This window comes from Pleurodeles waltl, chromosome 11 (genome assembly GCF_031143425.1).
Source record: "Pleurodeles waltl isolate 20211129_DDA chromosome 11, aPleWal1.hap1.20221129, whole genome shotgun sequence".
NCBI classification, from domain to species: Eukaryota; Metazoa; Chordata; class Amphibia; order Caudata; family Salamandridae; genus Pleurodeles; species Pleurodeles waltl.
The window spans coordinates 195,949,936-195,962,055 of record NC_090450.1 but is presented as its reverse complement, the minus strand read 5'-3'; the positions used below and the strand labels follow the sequence as shown (position 1 = coordinate 195,962,055).

At 43.2% G+C, this 12,120-nt stretch overlaps 1 protein-coding gene across 2 annotated transcripts in view; it reads right to left on the bottom strand.

The window, feature by feature from the left end:
* Positions 1–10,485, bottom strand: part of LOC138265574 (phospholipid scramblase 1-like) — a 399,538-nt gene extending 389,053 nt beyond the window's left edge. For both annotated transcript variants that reach the window (XM_069213400.1, XM_069213401.1), the window contains exon 1: positions 10,375–10,485. The gene's annotated coding sequence lies outside the window, so the exon portion shown is untranslated. The remainder of the gene's footprint in view (positions 1–10,374) is intronic.
* Between the last annotated feature and the right edge of the window lie 1,635 nt (positions 10,486–12,120).

The following is a 12,120-nucleotide window of genomic DNA, read 5'->3' as shown; positions in this document are numbered from 1 at the left end:
AAGAAGTGTGCCATTTGCGACCGCATACATGCTTTTTAATGTACAAACACTAAATTGCGATTCTGTAATTGTTACTGAATCGCAATTTGGGTTTGCGACCCAAATCCAAGATGGTATTTGGAAGAGTCATGTCAAGAGTGTCCCTTCCAAATACCGAGTCGGTATGGTATGTATTAAAGTTTTGCAACCAAATTCCAATTGCAAAACATTAATAATTTACCAACTACAAACATGTTGTGTTAACCCACTTGCAAATGGAAAGATGTCCCTTTTATGCATTAAAAAAATATATAATAATAATAATAATAAAAATTGTTCCACTGGCCACCTGCCTCTTCTTAAACAAAAAAATAAACTTTTCTTTTTACCTACCTACTTTATAACCATGAGGTAGGTCGATCTGCGACCCACTAGGAGTCACCAAATTACATTTAACCCATTAGGAATGGCAATTTCCAAACAGCAATTCGGTTAGTACATCTGGCCCCTTGAGGCTAATCAGTTTTACTGTATCCCCTTAAATGTAGCTTAAGATTCTTGGAGAAACATTATCCATTATAGTCTATTAAATAAAACATAAGGGGCTTTTGAGCTAACCACATCCTGAACTCAGATAGCTAAAATTGGTCACATATTGTATTGTATTGAATTGTAACAGTATTTATATAGTGCTTACTACCCCTGACGAGGTGTCAAAGTGCTGAAGAAAAAGGATTGGGGAAATGAAATAGCTGTCTAGTGTCACATAATTCGCAAACAAGGAAACTAGGATCTTTTCATAGTTTTTGTTGTTGAAGCCCAGATTAGAGCCAGGGTGGAAGGCAGAAGCCATGTGAAAGCAGGGCAGGTTTTGGGCTTGAGGGCTGAAAACATCGAGCAGAGCCACAACCAGCTATCTGGCTGGAGTTTTCAACGGCTTACTCACATTTAGATAGAAATGCATAGAGGCAATGCATTTTGCCAAGTTCACTCACTATACATAAAACTTAAGAAAATATGTGTATGTGTTATCATGCTTGATTTGGTGCCTGCTACTCTGATTTACTCGTGCCTGTTTTTCCATTTTATTTTCACTTTTCTGCTTCATTTTTCCAGTTGTTTATTATGCATGGCCTTTCGCCCTCTGTTCTGCATTACTTTGCCTGCTAGTCTGCTTTCATTTTGCCTCTGCTTACACTCCTTATTCCGTTTCCTTTTGCTTGTTATTCCACTTTTTCCCCTTCTTTATTTTACCCATTATTCTGCTCCTTTTGCTTGTCTGGTCTCTTGTCTCAGTGCCCCCTCACCACCCACTTTTCACTCCACTAGCTGCATCTGCTGCGTCTCAGGTCCCAGCACCCCTCCCCGAACCTACTTAATAGAGGCCGCACAGCAGGCTCCACTGGTGCACCAAAGGCAAGCCTGTCTACGACCGTCTGTGCCTGGACAAACCCAGAGCCAAGAACGCTGGTTCTCCTGCCCTGCACACATACTCCACTTTAGACCTCAGTGCTCTGAATCCCGGGTACATCGAAAACTGCTGCCACACATCCCAAAGCACCACCAGAGGACTGTTCTCCTGCAGCACTGCTGCTTCCCCTGGAACACAGAATCAACCAACGATGCCAAATACACCACAAACACAATGGCATCCACCACTCCAACCAGAACCACCACGGCACAACTCCAGTACATTCTACACAACACATGATCACTCTGCAAACATATCACAGAGATCTGGGACATGATCTCTTCCCTCACCTCAAAGTCATCTTCCTCACAGAGATCCTTGCTGAACCCCACCTCTGTGCCAGACAGACATCACCATATCCAAAGGCTACAAGAAAACAAACTGAGACAGAATCAACAAACATGGTGGTGGAACTGCCATCATCCAGAAGGACAACCATCCACTGAACATCCTTCACAGACATCTCAACACCAATAATGGAGCCCCTCATTTTCCAACTCTACACAGAAGGAAAGAGCACCAGAGGCACCCTCTCATACAGACCATTGAGTCCATGCCCTAGATTCAGCAACACCATTTCTGACCTCATCGCCCTGATCACCATCAACTCCAAACACTACATCTTCCTAGGGGAGCTGGACTTCCAACTAGATGACCCCAACACAAATGACCTCTTGAAAAGCACGAGAAACATAGGCCTCAAACAACTAGTCACCAACCCCATCCACATCTCAAGACAAATGCTCAACCAAATTTTCACATCCAGTGACAGAGGAAATTACAACCACTTCTCAGCTCACCTGGTCTGACTTCTACAGTGTCCACTTTTCATTTCAGGAACCACCAACACTGGCACTGGCACTAGCACCATACCCTCCACCTCTCCAGCTTCAAAACATACTAAAAGACCAATGCAACAATGCTCTCAACTCCCACCACCCAGATACAACAGCCAACCAAGAGCAGGCTGCAAAGAACCTCTTCCATTGGGTCACTGTGTTGTGTAACTATTTTTATCTATAGTTTTATACAAGTATTTTAGCAAACTAGGCCTGCGCTTTAACCTAGTCATATTTTATTTAGCTTTGTTACATTATTTTAACATTAGCCACATTTGCGGCCTTGTTTTATTTTCTCTATCTGTTCTTCGCCTAGGTCAGCACTGCGTTCTTTAAAAAGGCATTTCTTTCACTCTGTGCTTTTCTCAAGGCTGCAGTAAGATAGAGTACCACTTTTGCCGGCAACCTGTCTCCAATGTTCACAGAAACATACACACTTTTACGTGGGGCCCCTTTTTTGGAACATCAGATGTTTTATTATAAAAACAGTACTTTGACCCATGTACGCTAGAGGGAGATTCCAGCCAGATGACCATAACCGTATGCCGATTGCTTCGCTGCAGCTGCCTACGTAGACTACAGGCCTCTTGCTGAGGTATGAGGGATGATGTTTTCCCAGGGGGAACCTGAAAGGCAGAATTAGAGCTTAACATGCTGTCAACTAACAGTTTAGGTAGGAACTATCCCTATAAATCTTGGTGACAGCATGGTAGCGTTATTCTTGTGTTTTATTCTCCTTGTCACAATTTTAATCTTATTGTGCTTCATCGTCCTAGTTATTGCAATACACGCTTTATTATCTAAGATGCAGTTACTTCAATAAAACCTTATTGAACTTTATTCTGCCTCGGATTGTCCTTGCATACGTGAGACTAATGTAACTGATGGAAACGGATGAGATCTGAGTGATGACGATTCCCCCAAGGAGTCAAATAAGTCATGCACCCGGTTGCCCCTGCTCTTTGGTGGAGGTGAGGCACTGCTAGTTAGCCGGAACAAACCTGGATTAGGCCAACAGGTGTCACATGGTCACACAAAAAAAGGAAGCACACTGCCTCACACTCCAGCATAAAATAGCCCCAATGCATCATGGTAAATGCAGTCATTTGATTTGAAGATAGAGACATTTTTCAAAAAGCCTTTCACCTTAAGTAGGTGCAGCAAGTGCCGTATCTCTGGACACGTGTTTCTGGCTTTCGGCCGTCATCAGCAGAGAGAAAATATTTCTGGAGGGGTTGCTTGGAATGCCGCCGAGCGTCTTCACAGGTTTTTGTACCATTCAGTAGGCAAACAGGTGCCTCACCAGAGCTCGTCAGCTCGTAGGCTCACGGGAGCCGTCAATTAGACACACACAAAAAGGGAGCACACTGCCTCACACTCCAGATGACGGCCGAAAGCCAGAAACATGTGTCCGGAGATATGGCACTCGCTGCACCTACCTTAGGTGAAAGACTTTCTACAGCGATACGGCACTTGCTGCAACTACTTAGGGTGAATAGTTTTTTGAAAAATTCTCGCTATTCATATTTAAATGACTGCATTTACCATGATGCCTTGGGGCTATTTTCCGCTTGAATGCAAGGCAGTGTGCTCCATTTTTCTTTTTAGGTGTCACATGGTGCGGGACCAGACTCAGTCCCCTCATTACAAGTGATACTGCCGCCCGAATCCAGTAGTCTCAATAGGATGATGAGAACCTACGCGACAACTGAATGCGCCAACACAATCTCCCCAGGCAAGCCAGCCAAACTCAAAGAACATGCCTGATGAGCCAGCTGGTTCACTGATGACCTGAAGATCACCATGCATAACTGCCAGCAATCAGAAAGGAAGTGGCATACCAGCAAAAAGACAGGAGACCATACCACCTCCAAGATAGTACTCAATTGGTACCACCGCCTCCTGAAAGAAACAAAGAAGAGCGCTTTAGCAAAGCGCATAGAAGCCAGCACAAATGGCAGCAAAGCGCTCTTTGCCATTGTGAAGGAGATCACGAACCCCACAGCCACTGTGAACAACCTCATCCGCTCCCAACAACTGTGACACACCTTGGCAGACTTCTTTTATGCCGAGATCTCAACCATCTATGTAAACTTTAAACACACTCCACTGACGTCATCAGACTGCTCTCACCTGCAAACACTAACCCAGAACATCTGCTCACCTGTTGGGACTCTCTAACAACTCAAGCCTCTATATATATATATATATATATATATATACATATATACAGGGAGTGCAGAATTATTAGGCAAATTAGTATTTTGACCACATCATCCTCTTTATGCATGTTGTCTTACTCCAAGCTGTATAGGCTCGAAAGCCTACTACCAATTAAGCATATTAGGTGATGTGCATCTCTGTAATGAGAAGGGGTGTGGTCTAATGACATCAACACCCTATATCAGGTGTGCATAATTATTAGGCAACTTCCTTTCCTTTGGCAAAATGGGTCAAAAGAAGGACTTGACAGGCTCAGAAAAGTCAAAAATAGTGAGATATCTTGCAGAGGGATGCAGCACTCTTAAAATTGCAAAGCTTCTGAAGCGTGATCATCGAACAATCAAGCGTTTCATTCAAAATAGTCAACAGGGTCGCAAGAAGAGTGTGGAAAAACCAAGGCGCAAAATAACTGCCCATGAACTGAGAAAAGTCAAGCGTGCAGCTGCCACGATGCCACTTGCCACCAGTTTGGCCATATTTCAGAGCTGCAACATCACTGGAGTGCCCAAAAGCACAAGGTGTGCAATACTCAGAGACATGGCCAAGGTAAGAAAGGCTGAAAGACAACCACCACTGAACAAGACACACAAGCTGAAACGTCAAGACTGGGCCAAGAAATATCTCAAGACTGATTTTTCTAAGGTTTTATGGACTGATGAAATGAGAGTGAGTCTTGATGGGCCAGATGGATGGGCCCGTGGCTGGATTGGTAAAGGGCAGAGAGCTCCAGTCCGACTCAGACGCCAGCAAGGTGGAGGTGGAGTACTGGTTTGGGCTGGTATCATCAAAGATGAGCTTGTGGGGCCTTTTCGGGTTGAGGATGGAGTCAAGCTCAACTCCCAGTCCTACTGCCAGTTCCTGGAAGACACCTTCTTCAAGCAGTGGTACAGGAAGAAGTCTGCATCCTTCAAGAAAAACATGGTTTTCATGCAGGACAATGCTCCATCACACGCGTCCAAGTACTCCACAGCGTGGCTGGCAAGAAAGGGTATAAAAGAAGGAAATCTAATGACATGGCCTCCTTGTTCACCTGATCTGAACCCCATTGAGAACCTGTGGTCCATCATCAAATGTGAGATTTACAAGGAGGGAAAACAGTACACCTCTCTGAACAGTGTCTGGGAGGCTGTGGTTGCTGCTGCACGCAATGTTGATGGTGAACAGATCAAAACACTGACAGAATCCATGGATGGCAGGCTTTTGAGTGTCCTTGCAAAGAAAGGTGGCTATATTGGTCACTGATTTGTTTTTGTTTTGTTTTTGAATGTCAGAAATGTATATTTGTGAATGTTGAGATGTTATATTGGTTTCACTGGTAATAATAAATAATTGATATGGGTATATATTTTTTTTTGTTAAGTTGCCTAATAATTATGCACAGTAATAGTCACCTGCACACACAGATATCCCCCTAACATAGCTAAAACTAAAAACAAACTAAAAACTACTTCCAAAAATATTCAGCTTTGATATTAATGAGTTTTTTGGGTTCATTGAGAACATGGTTGTTGTTCAATAATAAAATTAATCCTCAAAAATACAACTTGCCTAATAATTCTGCACTCCCTGTATATATATATATATATATATATATATATATATATATAAGAATTGTCCTGACAAGCGTGTTGTGGCGCACTTATTTCACCGGTGGTGCTGGTTGAAGGCAGGACGTCCGGATTCCAAAAGAAGGGATTTCTCTTTCACTTTGTCAACAGAAAAAAAACGTGGGAGAAATTATGGGACAATACCTACAAATGACTTTTAGAAGAACAGCAAAACTAAGGGACAAATTAACACACAGTCATTTCCAAATTAGAAAAACAAACTGGTTACAGAAACCAGTTTTTTGGAAATGCAGTAGCTGTAACGCATGTAAAATTGGTGTGAACAAGAAAGAGTACTCTACAAATACTGGCATGGAGAGAGTGATACGCAAACATTTGAATTGTAAAAGTCGTTTCACAGTATATGTGATTGAGTGCCCTTGTGGCCTGAAATATATTGGCAGTACTATATGTGAAACTAAAAAGCGAATTTTAGAACATATTCGAGCAACTATCAATACAGATAGGAGCTATGCAACGGCGAGACACATGGAACAAAAACATGATAGCAAGTGGGAACTCATGACATTTTACGCAATTGATCAGGTACCAAAACTAGAACGTGGTGGTGATAGAGAAAAGAAATTACGCCAGCTGGAATCCAGATATATACTGGATATCCGATCTCTCACTCCGATAGGTTTAAACCAGGATGAAGAGTTATTTGTACACCTATAAGGGTTTTCTTAGCTAACAAAAAGCTTGCCATTTATCTAACTGAATTTCATCATTTTTAAGATGTTTCTCCTTGGGGGTTTGTTTTGGCCTATATGTTAGTAAAGAGAAAAGAGAAGAAAAAAAACATTCTTCCATTCTTTTATTTCTGAGGGAAGAATTATAGGCTTTTGCTTCACCCTTCACTTTCCCTTCACTTTCCCACCCCCATACTCTCCTCTTCCCTTCCTCTCCCCCCCCCTTGTTCTTTCTTACCTCCTCTTTCTGTCTTTCTTAGTTATCATCATGATGGACATATATATATTTCTGGCGCCAAAAATAGAAGTTTATTGCAGTAATAACATCAAAACATACTGACATCAGAGGTGTAGGATTTAGTGCGGGCCATTGTTAAAATAGATTTTTGGGGATTGTGCTATTATAGGCAAGAAGTGAATATGATCCTTATTCTATTAATTAAAAATTAATGAGGCTCCATGCAGTATGTTAAAACACCTCGAGAACTGTTCTAATATTGTTTTTCAATCAATTTAAGAAACAAAATCTAAAATAATATATGTTAAAAAAAAATTGGGAGGAGATGTTATAAACTACATCTACCAGAAGACATAGCAAATGTGAAATTTAGGAGACAAACATCTCGGATTTTTGTAACAATAGTATTGTTGGTTGAAGAACATTAGTAAAAAAAGATTTGGTGTTTTTTTGCTAAAGTGCATATATTTTGTGATGTTAAGGGGCATTTTTTGATGTTTGGGTGCAATTTTAGTAGTATTTTTTCTGTTGAGTCTAGGTAGTTCATTTAAAGCGCTAAATCAGTACACAGGAAACACCTGTGAACAAGGTCCGGTGTGACCGAAACGCGTCAGGGGATTCCTGTCTTGTTTGTTTGTAATCCCACGAATGGAATAAAAGTATAATTATTAATTGCACAACGACGGAGTGCGGTTTTTTTCTCTTGACAAAGTGAAAGAGAAATCCCTTCTTTTGAAATATATATATATATATATATATATATATATCCACCATGAACTCCGTACACTCTAGAGCTCCCATGGACCCCATGTCCCCACCATATTTTCAACCTTGGGAGCAGGACAATTGGCAACAAGCTCAAGAAAGCCTGAATGCATCCAGCACCACAGCCTCCTTCCCTGATGACTGGTAACACGCTGAAATGAAGCCCTAAAGAAACAATCTGCTGACCCAGCAGAACCAAAAATCTACTGATCCATCTTCCTACTCCCCTTTCTGGCGAAGGTTCTCGAAAAGGCAATTAACTAACAACTTACCAAACACCTGGAGGACAACAGCCTCCTAGACCCCTCTCAAACCAGATTCCGAGCCAACCACTGCACCATAACAGCCCAGATCACAGGTACTGACGACATCATGGCCCTCATGGATGACGACAAAACAGCAGCCTTCATCCTCCTGAACTTGTCAGCTGGTTTCAACACTGTCTCCCACCACATCCTGATCACCAGACTCCACCATATCAGAATCCAGGGAGAAGCCCTCAAATGGATCGTCTCAAATCTCACTGGAAGGACCCAGATAATTAACCTCCCACTGTTCACCTCTGAACCCAAGAAAATAATGTGCGGTGTCCCACAAGGATCGTCCCTAAGCACCACCCTATTCAATGTGTACATGACCCCCCCCCTAGCCAACACCATCAGATTGCACAAACTCAACATCATCTGCTATGCCGACACTCTGCTCATCCTCTTGCTGTCAGAATACTCCTCCACCATGAGAGCCAGCTTCCACAAATGCATGAGGAACATTGCCAATTGGATGAAGGACAACTGTCTCAAGCTCAACATAGACAAAGTGGGAGTCCTAATCTTTAGACACAATAGCTGTTGTAGTTGGACTCCTGCTCTAGGCAGGACTGCTGGTTTAGGGACAACAGCACTTTTGTTTGTAGATGACTAGGCCAATCTTACAACAAGTCGCAACTGTTGGCCCGTCCCTCCTGGCTCACAAGCAGTACCTCACCAAAAAACAAAACCGTAAGAGGTGATTTGTGGCACCCTTTACGCCATGGAATGACACCTGGTGGGCTGCTGAACTTGGCCCATCTGCGCCCCAACAGATCATGCCTGCAATCTCAGCATCATACTGGACAAAAAGTTATCTATGCAGAAACAGGTAAATGCAGCATCATCCACCTGCTTCCAGCCCCTCACATGCTCCGAAATATTCTTAAGTAGCTCACAACCAATGCCAGCATGAACATCACTCAGGCCCTTGTCACCGGCAGGCTGGAGTACTGGAACATCCTCTAAGTAGGAATCATCACACGCCTCCCGACGAGACCACAGACAATACAAAAATTAGCAGCAATATTCATTGTTGGCCTTCACAGACGGACTTGCATCACTCCACACCTCAAGAAGCCACACTGGCCCCTGATCCAGGAGAAATGCCAGTCCAAGATGTTGACCACAATTATAAGGCCCTACACAACGAAAGACCAGCGTACACATACAAACGAGTTAGCTTCCACCAACCAACCAGACACCTGCGATCTGCCTCCCTCTTCCCCGCAAGCACCCACCTAAATACACCGAAACAGGGGAGGACGCTCCTTCTCTCACCTGGCAGCTAAAGCTGGGAACAATATTCCTCCTCACCTTAGGACCTCATCACTACACGACTTCAGGAAAGGACTCAAAACCTGGCTGTTCCATTAAACAGAGCACCGCAAAGCAACTCCAGCAGCGCCTTGAAACCCTCACAGGTGATTTGCTGAGCTTTATAAATCTTGTTTGATTGTTTCATATACTAGGTAGATAAGAGAATTAGGTAGAGCAGAATACGAGAAAAGACAAAATGGCTTGGTACATGACGAAGAAGAGCAAATAAAGAAATGAGGAGCAGATGGAGAAAAGCGAAAGAGAAAATTGAGAAACAATGGCATAAGAGAAAGCATAGTAGTTGCTCCACGGGCATTTTATATTATACTTTTTTGTAACGATCTTTAGGCAAGTCCCTGGAGCGATGTCCATTCCACGACCGCAGGCGCTCACCACACCGAGCTGGAGATGTGTATTTCTGTTAGTTACACACAGAGTTAAAGTGAATTATCTGTGGCCACTCTTGTAAGGCCCCATGCAAGTAAGCATCGGGGAGGCTCCGCTGATGTGCACTGGCACGACGGACACCCGAAGACACCGCTCACGGGTCGGTGCTCTCTAGGCAACACAAACACTGCGCGAATCACTAACCGGAGCCTTGCAAGGGTGAGGCGGGGAGCACCTTCACTGAAAGTAACGCCGGAGAAGGAAAACGTTCAGCAGAAAAGCGACAACTAACACGGGGAAAGCGCAGTATCCGCTCGAAATCCATTGAGCCGGTACAGGTTTGCTGTGGAGTGCCAAGTAAGCAAGTACAAGCAGTCGCGAGCAATTCCAGGTCTTAAAACAAAGCATAAAGGTACCAAATGAATGCTACAGGTAATATTACACAGTGGATTTCCACACGTTAAACTTGGGTTATCTAATCCCCCGCGAAAGTCTCGAAATTCAGGGAGCCCCACATTTAGATGCTTGGCTGGACCGACTGCACTCACCTGAGACAGGATACGCTGGGACGCGTGTGATCTGACCGTCACCCAAGGCTATGGCTTTTCAGTGGGAGGTGACTGGGGTGAAGGCGGCGCCCTCTTCCTCTCTAAGCCAAAGAGGAACCAAGGTGACAGGAGAGTTGAAGCTTCGCCGTGACTCGTGGCCCGCCCATCTGCCCGGTCTACAAACAAACACACTTCCAGCTAATCTCTCCATGAGCTCGGGACTGTAAAGAAACACTGGCACAATAGGCGCCTCGGTGGAGAGGTCGTGTCTCTGACCCTGAGCAGTTAGGCCGATCCTGGAAATCCAGAGCCCATGTCTTTCGGGTAGCCCATCTTGGAAAGGCGAACACGCCAAATAAGGCTTCGCACACTTGAATTGTTTGGTAACGAGATATTGGATAATTATGAATGCTTTGTCACACTCCTGTAACCGTAACCCTCCGCATAATTACTTTGTCCCTATCCGATTTCTCATGTTTTTATTATTTGAATGTCTAATTTACAGATCCCCATCTAAGTTAGGAGCGTTTGTATCCCTAAGTATACTTTTTTTCCCTGATGACTAAGCCAGAACTGACTCTTTTTTTCTCTTTTGTTTTTGCCAGCAGCTCTTTTCAATCAGTGTTTTGTTAAGCTCATACTTACAATTGCAGTTAAATGTGACAGCACAAGTTGAAGAATGCGTCTTTCTCTTACTTGTCAGGTACGTGATCCGTTTTTGTACATGTTTTTAGCTACCTGCCAGCTCCGCATTCTTTATACACTATAGTGGTAAACAGCGGCCGAAGTGCGGGGTCAAGAGCATGGCAAAAAAAATGAAAAAGAAAAGCAAGTTAAGTTAATCAGTGGGAAATGCACTATTGTACGTTAAGAAACCTCTATCAGTTGATGCACTGCAGAGATCTATGTGTGTAACCAGAAAGCCACAGAACTGAATCCTGGTTGGTGAAGTGGAGAATAGTGACCTATGCATGTTTAGTGCTAAGAGATCCCAGTCTGTGACAAAAAGCACTGTAACTTGCATTACACACAAAATAAGATAGGCAACTACAAAATGAGCAAAAAGGTTTAACCCCTTCGCTGCCAAGCCTTTTCCCCCTTCTGTGCGAGCTTTTTTTGGCTATTTGTGGTAGTTCGCGCTTAGGCCGTCATAACCTTTTGTCCACATAAGCTATCCACGCCAAATATGCATATTTTTTTCCCAACATCCTAGGGATTCTAAAGGTACCCAGAGTTTGTGCGTTCCCCTGGAGGAGCCCAGGAAATTAGCCAAAATAGAGCTAAAACATTTTTTGGGGGAAAAATGAGAAAAAAGTGCATCAGAAGAAACCATGTGTTTTTTCCCCTACAAATCTCATCAATAAAGGGTTTACAGTGGTAAAATCACCATCATCCCAGCTTTCAGGAACGGTCAGACTAGAATCATAAAACCACATTTTTCAACACAATTTTGGCATTTTACTGGGACATACCCCATTTTTTCTATTGTTTTGTGCTTTCAGCCTCCTTCCAGTTAGTGACAGAAATGGTTATGAAACCAATGGCAGATCCCGGATAGCTAAACATTTCTGCAAAGTAGCTAAAATTCGAAGTTCAGCAAGGGGTCATTTGTGTAGATCCTTCGGGTTTTACTACAGAAAGTAACAGCTGAAAAATATTGAAATTGAGTTGAAAAAAAAACAGCCATTTCTGTCCATGTTTTCTTCTGTAACTTTTTTCAGCTATGTTAGATTTTTGAAAGCAATA